Here is an 18,009-nt window from a genome sequence, read left to right as displayed (position 1 = left end):
TCTCGGGATGCCCCCCCCGCATTCCCCCACCCCACTGACCCCCCCTCCACCACCCACCAGGCGCTCGTTAAGCGCGGATTTAAAGCGTGAGAATTGAATGCATGAACAGATGGGCTGCCGGCCGCGCGCATACATACATACATAGATTAATACATTAGTGGATTGAATCAAATATCTCATTAATAGATTTGCAATTACAGGGTTTAGGTTATATAACAAACGCGCTGCTGCTGATACAAAACACACACGCATACACACACATTGCCATTGCAATGCTCGGACCCATTTCTAGTGTCCTTGCCTATAACCATCTGGTGCAAGCAAGCAGCCTGGCCCTGCCGATGAAACAACAAATGCCGAAACCCGTCCCAGAGTTTTGCTTGTGTTGAGCCAATGTCGCTGAAATGATGTACTCCCAGAAGCGCTGATGGGATGTGTGAGACGCAATGGGGTTTGATTGCGTGTAGGGGCAGCTATGCGAAGGAGACGAACGGTCTGATTGCATGTTGTGGGTGCACTGGAGGTGGAAGGATGCAAACTCCTGGACATCTGTGATCAGGAGCTTCACAGCTCATCGGATTCCTCCTCCAGTCTAAAGAAACATTCTGATTCTCATCGTTGCCACTCGATTAAAATATATTGCACATTAGCAAATGTAGCGACCTCTAGTGTCTAGACGGTGTTTCACTTGAATCAAAACCGTACAATACATATATGGGTAGAACATCGTTTTTTTGCTTTTCTAACACGTGCGATTGGATGGCTGTACGATGAGAAATAAAAACCGCTTGTCATCGATTCGTCGATGCATCGTCACAGCCCCTCGTCACCTTGTGGGGGGCTTCTCAAACGCCTTCGCTCCACGGCACCCGCTCTCGAGCTGGCTCCGTCTCCGCGCCACACCGCTCGCCCCGACTGCGCCCTGCACGACGGAGGAGGAGGGGGGGGTCGCGAGGGCCGGGGTTTGAGGGGGGGGGGGAGTCTGGCGGCTGCCCGTGCGCCGCTGCTGTGCCAATGGCAGCTGGATCGGCCACTGAACGGCACGGAGGAGCGTTCGTCTGTCCAAGCTTGTGAGGCGTCTGTGATTCCCTGCGATTCCGGCACGCGTGGGGCTTTTTCCGCACGCCGCTTGCGAAGCCCCGGCCTCGCGCATGCCCTGCGTGCACGGTAGTCAAGGTGCGTCACTGAACTTTACGCATCGCTTGAGCCTATGGGGGGTTTACGCGAGCGCTCAGAGGTCATCCGTGATCACAGCACGTTTGCGGCTATTTTAGTCGCCCCGCTGTTTGCGTTTTGGGTTCTGTTCGATGCGTCTATTTATGACGCGCCTTCTATGCCACACGTGGACACAATCGTTTGGCGTTTGCCCTCTCTGGCCGCTATATGCGCCGTGAAGAAGGGTCATTGCCCGAAACGTCGCCTATCATATATATATTTTTTAAGCCAGCGTTGTTGACAAATTTGTTCAGTTGGGGTTTTTTTTCTCTCCTTTATTTGTGTGCCAGTATTAAAATAAACGTATACCGTATACGAATGGGGATTTTTGTTTTCCATTAGGGCCTCTTAATGCGATGAGTTCCGCCCCCGTGCTCGTTTGACGCCTGGCACACGGATATTTGCGATCGCTGCTACTTTTCCGCAATGGGTTGACGGGCCCGCGAGATGCGATGCCCTCTCTACCCGCCGTGAATCTTCACCTGGTTGTGTAAACCACCACCACCACCTGGGCGAACATTTGTAAGATTCTTCGCGAAAAGAGAGACCAAATTGACGGCATTATCTAATCGTCCGCGATGGAATGATATCACTTAACGTGAATTTCCCCTGTAACTTACACCGCTTTAAATGTTGAAGGAAAGAAGCGACTCAAGGTGATGTGTGTGTGCGCGTTATCGGCGCACGGGCGCGCTGGACCGGTCACTCGCCTAGTGCAGGCTCCTGTGTGTGAGTGGGGAGCGGTAGTGCAGTGGTTCGCGCACTGTTCCACGACCCTGGCGACCCGAGTTCGACTCCTGCGCAAGAGCTATAACGGTGACAAAGAGGTGAACAAGTCCTGGGCCTTGCCTACGTCGACTCCGCCTTAAATGAGTGCCTGGTGCGGTGTGTAAACATCTGCGCTGGGGAGACAAAGACGGCCGAGCGTGGTGCTGGCCACCCACCCCGTCCGTGGTGCTCGATAGCAGCACTTGATGTTAGAGGTTACACGGGGGATCTTTGTCTTTTGTGATTATATATATTTTGTCTATCCAGGACAGCCTCAATGAGATCCACGACTCGTGGTCAGGAGGATGTTGATTTGGGAAGTCTGGCCGTGTGTGTGAGAGAGTGCGTGTCGAGAAGCTATTACAACATCCCCGGGGGATAGAGCTCAGAGTCCGTAGAAACGAACTAACACACAACCTTGCTGTCTCCACTAACCCTCGCCTCCAATGCGCCCGATCAGAGGCGTGGGCCAGTACGGCCAGATAATGTATTCAGCAAAGCTCAGACAGGTCAACCTGCAGACAGGTAAACAGGTGAACCTCCAGGTGGCTAACAGGTGAACCTGCAGACAGGTAAACAGATGAACCTGCAGACAGGTAAACAGGTGAACCTGCAGACAGGTAAACAGATGAACCTCCAGACAAGTAAACAGGTGAACCTCCAGGTGGCTAACAGGTGAACCTGCAGACAGGTAAACAGATGAACCTCCAGACAGGTAAACAGGTAAACCTGCAGACAGGTAAACAGGTGAACCTCCAGACAGGTAAACAGATGAACCTCCAGACAGGTAAACAGGTGAACCTCCAGGTGGATAACAGGTGAACCTGCAGACAGGTAAACAGGTGAACCTCCATACAGGTAAACATTTGACCCTACAGAAAGGTGACTCTCGCACCCATCAGAACTCCTCGAAACATCTCATTACTCACTCCGTCTTCTCCCCACGAAGCGTCCGGGCCTGTAGCTCACACAGGAGGAGGAGGGGAGGCAGAGATCGAGGGTGAGAGGGTACGGTGAGGTGAAGTGGAGACTTCTGCTGCTCACTGCACGATCGGGGAAGGGAGTGACGCGGGCGCTCGATTAATATTCTTTTTGACAGCTTTCGTGCGTCGCGTGTGCGTGTACACGTGCGCGTATGGGTGTCTCAGTGAGTGCGTAGGTGTGCCAGTGCGTTTATGGGTGTGTCAGTGTGTGCGTAGGTGTGCGTCTGCTACAGCAGAGGTGTAGGGAAATCCAACAAGACCTACATCTCTGCTTTATTGACCTGGTCAAGGACTATGATACCATCAGTAGACCTGGTCTCTGGGTTGTCCTTCGTGCTTTCGGTGTCTCTGACCCACTGCTCACGATCATTAAGGACCTTCATGATGGTGAGCGGGCCCAGGTAAAACTACGTGGCCGGGAGTCGGAGCCTTTGCCTGTACACCTTGGGGTGCGACAGGGATGTCCTCTGGCTCCCACATTATGTAACATCTAGACTTAAAGCTTTCGTGACTGCAGGAATTCTATTTCGATCACGTAGTTTGTGAAACCTTCAATAGCTGTACCGGAGGAATTTCCATCTGGTACAGATACAATGGGAGGCTAATCCATGCCCGGGTGCGATCAAGGGATGGCTCCCTATTGGTCAACCACGTTATGTATGCCGATGATCTGGTAATTGCTGCTCACTCAGAGGAGGAGTTGGAGGTGCTGCTGCTGAACCTGGAGCTTGCCACTAAGAGGTGGGGACTTACCATCAGCCCCACCAAAACTAAGCACCTGCCTTGGTATTTTGTACCTTCGGAAACTCCACCCCCACAATTCCCAATTGGTGATAGGGCAGTTGTGGAGAGAGTGGAGAGTTTCCCATACCTGGGCAGTGTGCTCATGACCGGCTCCGGTTTGACAGCACAGGTCTCACTCGGAATCAGTCGAGCGGCATTATCTTTTTCATCGGTTGCATAACGCTGTGTGGAAACTACCTGGTTTGTCGCTCCTCACGAAGCTTCAGGGCTTCTCGGCCACAGTCATTCCCTCCCTTCTCTACGCTTGCAAAACGTGGACCCCCCTCATGGAACATCTTCGCCAGTTAGAAATATTTAGGGTGGCCTGCCTACGATCCATCTTGAGTTTAACCAGGCTGGATTGTGTGAGCAGCTCACATATCCTTAAAAGATCTGGACAAAGTCCCATCGGTGAGCTCCTCCGACAGGCAAGGCTGCGTTGGCTGGGTCATGTAGCCCGCATGCCCAGCCACCACATGCCTAAACAGCTTTTGTTCGGCCGGATCGAGGGGGCGAAACGGGCGCGGCACGGGCTAGAGAAGAGATGGAGTGATGTGGTACAGGAGGACGTGGAGCTGAGTGGACTTGCCGATGACTGGTACCAGCGGTGTCAAGATCGGCCTCTGTGGAGGAGGCTTGTAAAGGACGCTACTGGGCAGTTGGAGGCAGTCGCCTTCCAACAACAACGGAGGGGGGAGGAGCGACGCTCACAACAACGAGCGGAGAGCTGGGTGGCTAAAGCTCAGCCAGTTGGCACAGTAGGGGGCACAAGTGGTGCATCAGCCAGTCATCTCGGTCATCTCGGTCAGTCGACCCGTGGCACCTGCTGGGTCTGCCCCGTGACCTCCTGTCAGTGGGCGTTCGACACTTCACGTGGCCTCAAGGTGCACTTGGCCTGGCACAAGCGTCGTGGTGACGTCGCCGCCACTTAGTGGCGAATGGCGGTTGTTGTTGTTGTGTGTGTGTGTCTCAGTGAGTGCGTGGGTGTGCCTGTGTGTGTGTAGGTGTCCCAGTGAGTGCGTGTGTGTGCCTGTGCGTGTGTGTGTGTCAGTGAGTGCGTGGGTGTGCCTGTGCGTGTGTGTCTCAGTGAGTGCGTGTGTGTGCCTGTGCGTGTGTAGGTGTCCCAGTGAGTGCGTGGGTGTGCAGTGCGTGTGTGTGTGTCTCAGTGAGTGCGTGGGTGTGCCTGTGCGTGTGTGTGTCTCAGTGAGTGCGTGGGTGTGCCTGTGCGTGTGTCTCAGTGAGTGCGTAGTTGTGCCAGTGCGTGTGTGGGTGTCTCAGTGAGTGCGTGGGTGTGCCTGTGCGTGTGTGAGTGTCCCAGTGAGTGCGTCGGCGTGCCAGTGCGTGTGTGTGTGTCTCAATGAGTGCGTGGGTGTGCCTGTGCGTGTGTGAGTGTCCCAGTGAGTGCGTAGGTGTGCCAGTCCGTGTGTGGGTGTCTCAGTGAGTGTGTGGGTGTGCCTGTGGGTGTGTGAGTATCCCAGTGAGTGCGTCGGCGTGCCAGTGCGTGTGTGTGTGTCTCAATGAGTGCGTGTATGTGCCTGTGCGTGTGTGTGTGTGTCTCAGTGAGTGCGTAGGTGTGCCAGTGCGCATGTGGGTGTCCCAGTGAGTGCGTGGGTGTGCCTGTGCGTGTGTGAGTGTCCCAGTGAGTGCGTGTGTGTGCCTGTGCGTGTGTGTGTGTCTCAGTGAGTGCGTGTGTGTGCCTGTGCGTGTGTGTGTGTCAGTGAGTGCGTGGGTGTGCCTGTGCGTGTGTATGTGTCTCAGTGAGTGCGTGTGTGTGCCTGTGCGTGTGTGTGTGTCTCAGTGAGTGCGTGTGTGTGCCTGTGCTTGTGTGTGTGTCAGTGAGTGCGTGGGTGTGCCTGTGCGTGTGTATGTGTCTCAGTGAGTGCGTGTGTGTGCCTGTGCGTGTGTGTGTCTCAGTGTGTTGTGGGGAGCGGTAGTGTAGCGGTTAGCGCGCTGCGCTATGAACCTGGCGACCCGGGTTCGATTCCCGCTCACGGCTAACACCAGTGACGATTATCTGAACCGGTCCTGGGCCTCCCCTAGGTCGACTCAGCCTTAAATGAGTACCTGGTGCGGTGTGTAAACATCGCCACTAGGGAGACAAAGGCGGTCGGGCGTGGTGCTGGCCACCCACCCCCTCGTGTACCGTTCCGGCCTTCATAGGTGCTCGCTAACAGCACTTGCCCCTACAGTCTGTTCAGGCTATACGGGGGATCTTTGTTGTGTGTGTCTCAGTGAGTGCGTGGGTGTGCCTGTGCGTGTGTCCCAGTGAGTGCGTGGGTGTGCCTGTGCGTGTACAGGTGGGCCAGCGCGTGTACAGGTGTGCCAGTGAGTGAGTAGGTCTGCCAGTGTGTGCATATGGGCACACACTGTGGGTGTCGAATATGTGCATAATTGTACACACACTGATTTAGCGAATTGCGAAACAAATCCCAGTTCCTGGCCACGGATAACGTTGGTAACAATTATCTAAACCATCTAGGTCAACTCAGCCTTGACATGAGTACCTGGTGCGGTGTTTGAATATTAGTACTGGGGAGACAAAGGTGGATGGGTTTGGGGCTGACCGCCCTCCGTGTGCCGAATTGGCCGTCATTGGTGCTCGCTAACATCACTTGCTCCAACAGTCTGTTAACGCTATGCGGGGGATATTTCCCATTATATGTGTGTGTGTGCGGGTCGTGTGTTGCGTACCTGTGTGTCGGTGTATGTGTGGGGAGAGGGAGTGAAGCGGTTAGCGCGCTGCGCTATGAACCCGGGTTCGATTCCCGCTCACGGCCAACACCAATGACGATTATCTGAACCGGTCCTGCGCCTTCCCTAGGTCGACTCAGCCTGAAATGAGTACCTGGTGCGGTGTGTAAACATCGCCACTGGGGAGACAAAGGCGGTCGGGCGTGGTGCTGGCCACCCACCCTCGTGTGTACCTTTCCAGCCTTCATAGGTGCTCGCTAACAGCACTTGCCCCCACAGTCTGTTAAGGCTATACGGGGGATCTTTGTCTTTGTATGTGTGATGAGAGGTAGCTTGGCGGTTAGCGTCCTGCGCTATAAACCCTGGAAACCTGAGTTCGCTTCGCACTCACGGCCAACATCATTGGGCGAATGTCTAAACCGGTTCTGGGAACCCTCAGGGACGATTCAACCTTAAAATGAGCGCTTGGTGCGGGGCGCAAAGGCGGCGGCTGGATGGCCACGCCGCCACCTCGTGAACCGAGCCGCCCTCGTGTGCGTACATGGTGTGCGTGCCTCTCCCTTGGCGTGTGCGTAATCAGACGTGCGCGCGTGTGTTTGCGAGCGTCTGCGTGGGACACATCACAGGCAGGGCCGAGCACATCAAAAGTAAAATGCGATTTCGCTCTCACCGGGGGCGACTGCGCTGCGCGTGATGTCCCGTCGTGTGATCATTATTTTTTGCTACATTTATTCTCGGCCGCCAACACTTAGAGCGGGGATTTCGTGAGTCGCATTTGGATACCGACCCCCCCCCCCCGCCTGTTTTCCTGCCCCCCGGAGATGTCGGCTGGCCGCGCACCCTTCCGACCTCTCGCCGTGATGAAGCAGGGACAACTCCCTTCCCGAGGCGTCTTCTTCTACCGCAGTCGCACCGCTTTCAGTGGTCACTGAGCCCCCTCCCCCACGCCGCCCCCCCCTTTCTTCTTTACTAATGAGCTCCTTCAGCTACAGCGCCTGCCCACTGCGGCTGAGGCACGAGCTTTCGGGCCGCTATCTCTCGCGCCGAGACCGCATCCCACACGGAGGCCCCTTTCTCGCCCACTCGTCCAACAAAGGGTGACGCGGGGGGGGGGCGGGGGCGGTGGGGCGGGGAGTTTTTGTTTTGTTTTGTTTTTCCGCCAAAGAGACCTCAGGAAAATAACGCCCGCCTCTTGTTGGGACCCGCGACTGGCCGGCGCACAGAGCGTTGCCGTTTTGTAAAGGCCGCCTCGTCGATACGATCTCGCCATCGCCTAGCGCGCCGTCGCTTCCGCTCAGGTCCCCTTGCCTCCTGCGCCGCCAGGAGGCAGCGGCAGGGCGACCCGCCGACACGGGGCGCGTTCACGGCCGGCACGCGAGTCCTTCAACAAGAGACTATTTGAGTTGATTAACCTCTCCTCTTCGTAGTTTTGTTCAGCGCCGCTATAAAGTGTAATCCTCGCGGAATGGAGCTGTCATTATTTTCTTGCGTGCGGTAGGGGCAGGATGGTCAGGTGCGAGATGCCAAAGTCGAGATCTGCTGGCCACGACGAGAGGGCTTCAGGTGACAGAGAGAGAGAGAAAGTTCGTGTCGTGTTTCTTGTTCTCCTTAGATGAAGGAGCGCAGACTAAAGCGGGTTACTCGATGGCCCAGAGTTTGGGTTTCATGGCCACAATCGCAACACTGTGGCTTGTCGTAAAATGTTCCATTCACGAAGGAGATGGACGCATCGGCCTGGTGATGGTGACACTAGCGGTGCCCTCGAGGATGAATTTTAAGTACAGGAGGGGGTGCGATGATATTTGCGTCTCGAATGAATTGTTTATTCTGCACAACCGCGTTATTCTACTCTCTTCCCCAGCAGTTTTCTTCCCGACCCGGTGAAATTCTATGATGGTGACAGCAGCGCGAGACGCACGAGTAACGCAACTAATCATCATCACCGGCATTGCCGTCATTGCCGTCATTGGCCCCGGGGAGCCGCTCTCTCTCGCTCGCTCTCAGCGGCGGCCCCGCGCGCCCTTCCCTAGCGCCGCGTGGGAGGAGGCGGCGATTCTGACAAAACGCGAGCGCCGGGTGCGGGTTCTCTCTCTCTCTCTCTCGACACGCTCTCCCGTCACGCTCTCTCGCCGGGCTCTCCCCCAGAACAACACGCGGAACAATGGTCCCGGTGGACGGTGCGAGAGAGCCGTCGCCCGCGCGCGATGTGTCAACTCCTTCCCATGACCTGCGTGGGATCGCGACCGCCAACACGGACGCTTTTTCATTCAGCTCCACTCACTCATGGCGTCACTCACTTGTAAGAGCTGTATTATTAATATTTTGTTATTTTTATCATCATCATCATCGTTCGACCCAGATCGCTATCGCGCGCGTGCTGACCGCGCCTGCGATCAATGTGCGCCGTGCCGTGCGCAATCACCGCTGCCCGACGGTGGGAGGCTGAAGCCGCGCGGCGATCTAGAAAGGGGAAGCGGGGGCGTGTGGCGTGCGGAGACCCCCGATAACCAGAGGGCCCCGCGCGAGGGGTTCGCCACGAGCTGCGTGGGCGGACAGAAGCCCCCCCACCCACCTCACCCGCACCCCGGCACCTGAAGTGCCCCGTGAGTTCACGCGAAGACAACGACGGAGCGTGCCGGGGGTGGCGAGACAAAGGGGGTCCTGCCCTGGCTGCACCGTGAGAAAAACAATGTTGGTCATAAATGAACACGTTTCCCTGTAATTAATCGCCAACAGCCGTGATCGATCGACTGCTGGATGAAGGCCTCCCGAAGCAGTCGCCGTCTCTCGTGATCCTGCGATTTTTTTCCCCAAATAATAGTTTTTTTTTCTCTGTGAGTCCATCAACCTAAACGCACCGGTATCGTTGCATTTAAGAAACTAAGCGGGGTTTCAGCCTCGTTTTGTTTAGCTTCACTTGGATGAGCGACCACCGGGATTTGCGCGGTGTTGGAGGCGTGAAGCCACGAGGTGGAGAGGATATGGCGGTGGCGAGCTCCGGGTTCTGCAGTTTTTTCCCCGCACATACCGATCACTCATTGACCATATATACCTGTCCAGAAATCTTATGAAAACGAAATGGGCCATGGGACTTGTTGAGACCTTCATAGAGGTCAGTTCAACACATCGGCTTTCGCGACCAATATTATCCACAACAGAGGTTTTTGATTTTCTCGCAAGTGACGACATCACATTAATCCCTCTATTTAAGACCAAAACAGGAGGAATTTTTTTCCACAACTCTGGCTGTCACCTGATGATGCTAGTTGTAATTACTGGCGAAACGTCGTACTCGAAATGTAAACGTTGTGGGTTACTCCACCGCACACCGGTGTGCTGAACTAGTCACGAATGGAATGTTTTGTTTACGTGACAAACCCAATTGTATGTATCGGGTGGTGGCGGGTTTAACGACACATATTTATGCGATGTAACCCAAAAACTTCTATTATTGACTTCCATTGGTGAATAATTGGCATCAAGGCAAGTAATTCACGCCATTCATTTGCGGTGGGAGAGAGTCGAGGGCGTTGCAGAGGTCTGGTGACATCAATCGGCAAAGATGCGATCTTAATCTCAATCTTGATTCGCGTCGCGGGGAGTTTTCACGCCACGCGTGGTGCCGCGCGCACGTCAACCAGCGCTGTCCGAGTCAAGGGTTGGTGGGGTCACCTTGAGATGTTGTGCGACGTGGTCACGAGATGGCAGTGCATCGTATAGCAAGTGGGTTCTTGAATCCATCTGTGCGTAACCCTCGTTTAAATGGAATTGATTGCAAAAACGCTTCCCAATTACAAGATTCTGCGAAGATAAAATCGTGGGAGTTCAGGGAGGATACATGTATATATAAAACAGTATTATCGTTAGATTCACGAACGTGGGGAGAAATGTGTACCAAGTGATACGACCACTTCGGCTGCAGTGTTACCTACTCGAGAGAACGCAAACGGCACATTTAAAAGTTGTCCTCGGTTTCACCGACATACGCAGACCTGACAGACCAGCATATCTGTCTGATAGACCCGCAGACCTCTAAAATAAACCCCGTAGCCTCGTCTACCAGACCCTGCAGACTTGTCTCACAGAACCTGCAGACTAGTTTAACAAACCCGTAGCCTCGTCTACCAGACCCTGCAGACTTGTGTCACAGAACCTGCAGACCAGTTTAACAAACCCCGTAGTCTCGTCTAACAGACCCTGCAGACTTGTGTCACAGAACCTACAGACCAGTTTAACACACCCGTAGCCTCGTCTAACAGACCCTGCAGACTTGTGTCACAGAACCTGCAGACCAGTTTAACACACCCGTAGCCTCGTCTAACAGACCCTGCAGACTTGTGTCACAGAACCTGCAGACCAGTTTAACAAACCCCGTAGTCTCGTCTAACAGACCCTGCAGACTTGTGTCACAGAACCTGCAGACCAGTTTAACACACCCGTAGTCTCGTCTAACAGACCCTGCAGACTTGTGTCACAGAACCTGCAGACCAGTTTAACACACCTGTAGTCTCGTCTAACAGACCCTGCAGACTTGTGTCACAGAACCTGCAGACCAGTTTAACACACCCCGTAGTCTCGTCTAACAGACCCTGCAGACTTGTGTCACAGAACCTGCAGACCAGTTTAACACACCCCGTAGCCTCGTCTAACAGACCCTGCAGACTTGTGTCACAGAACCTGCAGACCAGTTTAACACACCCCGTAGCCTCGTCTAACAGACCTACAAAGTTGAATACGCCAGGGCACTCGAGCGTCAAGGCAAAAAAAAGCATAACTCGTTTTTTTTCCAACAAAACAGGCAGGTGACTGGCACAACCTCCAGTGAGCGGACGCATTCATCACGGGTCTCGCGTTCGAGATGCAGCTCGAGCCGTCTAATTGAAGGGTGCCGTGGCTCGTCCCACGAAAAGCGCTCGACAAATGGACGCACTTAGCAGCAGCACAATGCCTTGGCTCGCACTCAACGCGAGCACAAACTACCCTCGCGATTCTGTTAAAAAAAAAAAACCGCGTCCCCACTGCCATCAGCTGCGACCCCGAAACCCGGCTCTTTTGTGCTGCGGCAGAAGCAGCAAGAGCAGCAGCCAAACAGCTGCATGGAGCCCTGCTGCTGCTGTTGCTGCTGCCAGGGGCACGTGGACACGGACCGTGATGCGTCGGGCCTCTGCTGCGCGTCGCGAGCTCCCGGTTCACGTGATTGTGGCAGGCGGAGTCTTCACCTGCATGCGCGAGTCGACTGGGTTTGAAGCTAGCGACCCCAGGTGGAGCAAATATATATATACAGTATATAAACTTAATCTTAGTTGTATTGTTTTCTTTCCAGTACATTGTTTAATTTGTGTCTGTGTACGATGTTTCGATCATTACACTCGTAAGTGAACAATCAATATGTTACTAATACAGCAATTAGTTTCGTGTTCACACTATATAATGATAATAATAATATTAATCCAGGAAGTCACACCGAGTCCTGCATTGGGTTTTTAAGATGTTCGCAGACAATTCATGAGTTGTGTATTATGCACGTGGGAGCAAACCGGAGCACCTGGAGAATAACCCACGCGCGCGAGGGGGCAACCCTTTATCCCCGTACAGATTGAAACAGATGGCAATGAGTCCACTTGCTGTACTGCATTCTCCCGGCGAGCCATGGTATGGCACTTCCCCGACGCTCACGGGAAGGGAGTTTCAGAACATTCGCGCGTTGATTCACCAACCATCGAACTGACACCAACGATTGCCACGATCGTCGTTCACTTTGCGCTAACGCGGCAGTCCGTGCACAGTGTGTATCGCGTGCACGTGCGCGTGTGTATACACGTGACTGTGTGGGCAAGGCGCACGTTGGCATTTGGACAATGGTGCGTTCTGTTGCGCTGAACTTTCGCATTTCACAGCTGACTGCATTCTCAACCCACTCGGTGGCACGCGCCGGGGGGGGGGGGGCAAAAAAATGGGGGGAAGGGTTGCTGCACGAGTCGACAAAACTGCAATAAACGCTGGCGAGGGGTGCAGATGTGTGAGACGTTAACGGCGAGCGACAGGGAGACCTTTCAGCGCCTCGCGAACATTAGGGCGCAACGAGCAATGCGGTCACCGCAGTCGCGTCCAGAAGCGTGCTCCCTCGCGCCGCACGGAATCAACGGAACGTCGCCGAGGCGATCAGAAGTGGGTTTCGGAGCCCGTGGACGGAGCCATGCGCGTGGTAATGTGCGAGGCATATCCGTGCGTGGCATCGAGGGTGCGTGTAGGGTTGGGGTTGGCGGTTATGTTGACGGATTTCACTCCGGCGATGTTTTTATTGACGAGAAGCACCGCGCTACACTGCGGTACGCAGACGGCGGCCTCGGCACGGCTCGAGGATCAGAAACAACTCAACGCGGGGAGAATCGTTACGAACAACACAGCCCTGAAGGCGAGGCATCTGGATCACGAGAAGGCACAGTCCTGTGAATAGCACGTAGTTGTCTCTCAGAAACGTTTGATGGAATCCCTGTGACTTGAGATCTCGCTCTTTGGGGGCTGGTATGGCCCTGGTGCAAAGTTAGGAAATGTTGGCCCCGTGGCCACCTCCCTCGCCTCCTCCCCCCTCGCGCCCCGTGCTTCTCTTCGTAGCCCGGATTTTGGGGCCCCTCCAGTCCACGTGCCCCGTTGCAGTTCAACCGCCTGCACACACTCGATAGTAGCAAACCCCGCTGCGCTTCCTCGTCACAATCGCTTTCTGGATGCTGAACTCGCGGTTTCCTGAAAGAAGGGAAGAAGAACAACAACAAAACCACTCGCTTCCAGGATGTGGCGATGACCCCCTCACTGGAAATGAAGACAAAGGCAGCATGAGCAGGGTGTGGATTGAGCGCACGAGTCTGCCTGGGTGATTTTGCGAAAGCTTGCGGCGACGATACCAATGTGCGCCTCGTTAGCTTTAGAATGGAATTTAAGTAACCGTGTACTCTTTAAAACTGAAGATAGTTGACCACTTTGGAGCGTTTAAAGGTCCGTGCTAATTTTGCTTTTGGTCACCGTCACAGGATGAGAATCGCATGATCAACCACTGCCGGATTAGCGTGACAGAAATTCCCAGTCAGTGCTAGTTGGTGAAGATGCGAAGCATACAATCTTGCAGCACGGCCATCTGATGTACCCAACGTAAGCCCGCAGCAGCCTATGACAACCTGTTATGCATGATAGTCACCCATCCGAACACTATTCAGGCTCAATCCGGCTTAGTTTCCAAGATCTGACGAGACGAGATGGAGCGGAATCCTCCCGGGGTTATTCGATCATCGGTCGGGATTAATTTATCTTGGAATAGTTTTCTGGCGGGGTCCTCAACACCCCCCCCCCCTCTCCCCCGAATTCCCAATTATGTTCAGGAGCTCAGCCACGGACAGCTCCCGCTGTGATCAATTCCTGGCCATCGTGTGCATGTTGAACTTCGTTCGCATCGTACGTAGCCGACCGGGCTAATCGGAGGTGCATCGCATCATTGGTAGGCGACGATTGTGCCGCCTGCCCAGGTAAACGTGCAGGCGCACTGGGGGAGGTGGGGCGGTGGGCGCAAAGTGAACTCTGCTGATGCCTCCTCCTGCCACGTGTCCTGCAGGAGCGCTCCCCGAGGCTCTCTCTCTTCTCCCATGGGCTGCGACAGCCTCCTCCAATCACTGCCCGCGCGCGGAGCGTACCAAAGGCCGAGCGCGCTAATTGCACGACTAATTATTAAAGACACTTGAATTGCTTTAAGCGCTCAAAAGTGAAAGCCTGCAGCTGGCGGTGACACAAGCAGGGATATGTAGTTTATACATAATCTCCCGCCCCGGGGCATGAAGGTGTTTTCTGCCAAATGAGCCCCCCCCCCTACCCCCTTCTTAAAGAGTCGTGGAACTGACGACGGCGGTGATTAATGCTGAAGACGACTCAAGGGCGTTGTGTTGGTCACGAACGCCTGACCTCCCCACTGCATGCATGAGTGTTGAACTTCTCTCGCACCGGTGTCACGACGACGTAGATCCGCAGCTCCCTTGCAGAGGCGAACAGAGGACGCCAATAGCCCCTAGGCAGTGGCAGAGTGGAGGGGGGTGGGTCCAATGGGTTCATCTCACCTCGAGCTTGGAGTCTGCTGATGAGACCCAGATCGTCGAAACCGTTACAGAGTTTGCGTGCTTAATCGAATGTTGCCACTCATGTGCCCCCCCCCCCCCCCCCCCGGGGTGTCTGGGTAGAAAGTCAAGTTCAGGATAAATAGGTGACCGCAACCACCACATGTCCCCATCGCTTCCTTCCTCCTGCCAGATCTCACAGTCAACGGTTGATCCCAAAAATCATTCACTCATGTAGTGTCGGTGGCGTGAACATGTATCATGATCGTTATCATCAGCTACGGTCCATCCACTGCTGGATGAATGCCTCCTGACCTCTAAGATTGAAGGTTTTAGCCATCTGATGGGGTTTGTTACCATCGTCGTTTGCAAGCTGGGTGTGGATGGAGCCGGCGGGGGTGGTTGATTGGGGTTGCAGTACCCAACTCGTCCCCTACGAGTGTCGGATGTCGACTTCACGGTTGGCGCGTGGTGAGAGTCGTTCGCGGATTCGTCGATGACCTCGAGCCCAATAATACTTGTAGGGAGCATATAAGTACGGTACAACTCTCCGTGCTGCACTGCCCTCTGCTGCTGCCCAACACGTAGGACTCTCCAAGCTGAAACCTGCTTAGCCACTGAGTTCGGGTGCAGTCCGTGCACGGCGTATTTTATTCGCAGGGACTATGAATATCTGTGATTGAGCTGGGAATGAAAGCCACAAGCCATAGTGAGCGCGATTGTGGCCATGAAGCCGCCCCCTCCCCACCCCCACACTACGGAGCGCGCAGTGAACCCACTGCGGTCTGCGTTCAAGGAAGCAGGAGGAGGAAGAGCGAATCGAAATGAAGTGCTCAAACCCTCCCTCTTGGTCGTGGCGAGCAGACCTCGGCATTCGCATCTGGCTCCTTGAGCCATCTCGCTTGTCGCCATGCGCAATAAGAGAAACGGTGATCGTCGCCATCCTGGTGACGTTTAGGTCATGGTGTTAATGCTGGATTATGAGCCAAACGAGCATTTGCTGCACAGTTGCTGTGTTTGAAATAAAACACGTGTTGGTTGGTTACGCTTTAGGAAGTGAACCCCTTCCTTTGTCGAGTCGAGCGCCTCTCGTGGCACATGCAGCGAAGAAAGTGAAAAAAAACCAGTATGTGCATTTAAATAAAAAATAAAATAAAAAATAAAATAAAAGTGAGGCGTGGAGATGCCGGGGATTGAACCCGGGGCCTCACACATGCGAAGCGTGCGCTCTACCACTGAGCTACATCCCCAGCACGGGGACTGGCGGCGCTGCGGAGCCAAATGAAGGCGAGACCCCGCCCGCTTAACCATTCAGTTTGTTGAGAAGATTGTTCTCAATAATAATACTAAAACAATACAATTCTCACGACGTTTCGATTGCAACACAAACAATCATCATCAGGTGTGAAAAGCACAGCAATAATTTTTAAAATCGTGAGAATTGTATCGTTTTATTTGTATTATTTCCCTTCTACGTGATTTACCGAAAGAACCAAGAATATGAATCCCTGCAGTCACGAAAGCTTTAAATCAAAATATTGTTGTCGTTCATAATGTAGGGGGGGGGGGGGGTGGTTTTGTTAGGGTTAGATCGCGTGATTATAAATGTGTCGTTAAACCCGCCACCACCCAACACGGCGATTCGTGACTAGAACAACACACGTTACCTTTGAATGTACACACACCGCTCGCGAGTTTGCAAAGTATAAAAAATGTAATTCTCATCAGGCACCCAAAGGTCTAAAGAAGTGTTGCAGTCCCCTAACTCTACTTACCCACTCTCGAGGACTGGCCTCTCGAATCACGTGCTATGAAGAGGGGTCATTGCCCGAAACGTCGGCTGTTGTATATATATTGGTCGCCTGATGAAGCTAGCTATAACTGCTAGCGAAACGTCGTACTCAGATTGTAAATGTTGTGGCTTGGCTCTCCAACACACCGGTTAGTGCTGTACCAGTGACGAATTGCCGTGGTCTGTGTCGGGTGGTGGTGGGTTTAACGACACATGTATACTGTATATTTTCGCGATCTAACCCAAAACACCTCTATTATACCCACGAAGAGTGTTATTGACGAATTATAAGTTTGTTCAATTACGTTCGCTTATATAAAACGGCGCCCGGTTCGTCTCAGATCGCATCTCGAAGCGGAGTGTGTGTCCCATCGTTATTAATTTCATACTTAAATTAATCTTTCGTTGATCGACTTTACATTGATCAGCGTGTGCCAAGCGTGGTAGTTATCGGCTCGTGTGTATTGATATAGGAACGCGCCGCGAGTCTGCACGTGGCGGGGGATGTAGCTCAGTGGTAGAGCGCATGCTTTGCATGTATGAGGCCCCGGGTTCAATCCCCGGCATCTCCACAGGATCTTTTTATTTATTTCAACAACGTTACTTCAACAACTGCTTTGCTTTGCGCTTACCGTGCATTGTGCGTGTGTATGTATTTCTACGGATTTAAAATTGCGCATATTCTTAGGAGTTTTTTTGTCGTAGTAGTGGTGTGTGCTGGTCAATTACATCAGGCATGAAGAGGGCCATTAGCACGCCGTGCGGCCGAACGTAGAACTGGGCCGGCGCGGTTATTTGTAGCTTGAGTGAGCACAGGTGTACGCGGTACATTGGCTGCGGTAAGCGCTTCATCATCTCCATATATATAGGAGGGCGGTGGAACGCGCGAGAGAGCGAGGCGTGTAGAGCGAGGAGTTCGCGACCCGTGTGGATGCGGGGCAGGAGAGACCCCCCCCCCCCCCGGCTGTCTGTGTTCGTGCGCTGCGCGCCATCCGCGCCGCCGCCGCCGCCGGTTTCGAACTTCTGAAAGTCTCCAAAATTAAGGTCGGTAAGGCAATACGCGCGGGGTTTTCCAGCGCGGGCCACATGAAGGCTGTCGGGTTTCCGCAGACTTTTGTTTTATATTTTAATCATATCCGGCTACAGCCGCGACGCACCTACACGAACGCGCTCTCTAATCATCATCATCATTCCCCGTCGCGGGCTCAACCGGAGCCGTTTCGCTCCCTCGTGCGCGCCGCGAGACCCGGCGACTGTCTCGGCTCCCTCCCAACCCCCCTCCCCCCTCTCCCCCTCTCCCCCCCCCGCCAGCTCCAACCTCGCGACGACGATCAGCGCGCAATCCGCAGTGGGAGGTCTCGAGCAGGAACCTCGCGGAGAGAGCGAGGGAGAGGCGCAGGCGCATTATACTCCGTCATGGATACACGGAACCCACCACCACCACCTACCACCCAATTCGCGAGTAGAACAGGAGCTTAAACTGTTTGAAATCGAATATAACCCCCTCCCCCCCCCCCCCAACGATATTTCCTGATTTCATTTAAAACAAAGCAGATTTATTTTTTATAACCGCTTGCTTTGGATGGAGGGGACAGAATTTGGGACGCGCGCGCGCGCACGGAGAGAATGCATGTTGGCTACGTGGTAAGGGTCGCGGGTGAAGCGATAGCGCGCGGTGGGT

At 54.0% G+C, this 18,009-nt stretch overlaps 2 non-coding genes across 2 annotated transcripts; one reads left to right on the top strand and one right to left on the bottom strand.

The window, feature by feature from the left end:
- Window positions 1-15,714: 15,714 nt before the first annotated feature.
- Window positions 15,715-15,786, bottom strand: TRNAA-CGC (transfer RNA alanine (anticodon CGC)). Its single transcript has one exon. It is a non-coding gene; the product is annotated as a tRNA-Ala (tRNA).
- A 1,042-nt stretch (window positions 15,787-16,828) lies between these two features.
- On the top strand, window positions 16,829-16,900 carry TRNAA-UGC (transfer RNA alanine (anticodon UGC)). The gene has a single exon. It is a non-coding gene; the product is annotated as a tRNA-Ala (tRNA).
- The last annotated feature ends 1,109 nt before the right edge of the window (window positions 16,901-18,009 follow it).

The sequence above is a fragment of the Lethenteron reissneri genome, chromosome 20, assembly GCF_015708825.2.
Source record: "Lethenteron reissneri isolate LAM-NWPU_2019-01 chromosome 20, ASM1570882v1, whole genome shotgun sequence".
NCBI lineage: Eukaryota > Metazoa > Chordata > Hyperoartia > Petromyzontiformes > Petromyzontidae > Lethenteron > Lethenteron reissneri.
The sequence above is the reverse complement of the archived record's forward strand: the minus strand, read 5'-3'. Positions and strand labels throughout refer to the sequence as shown.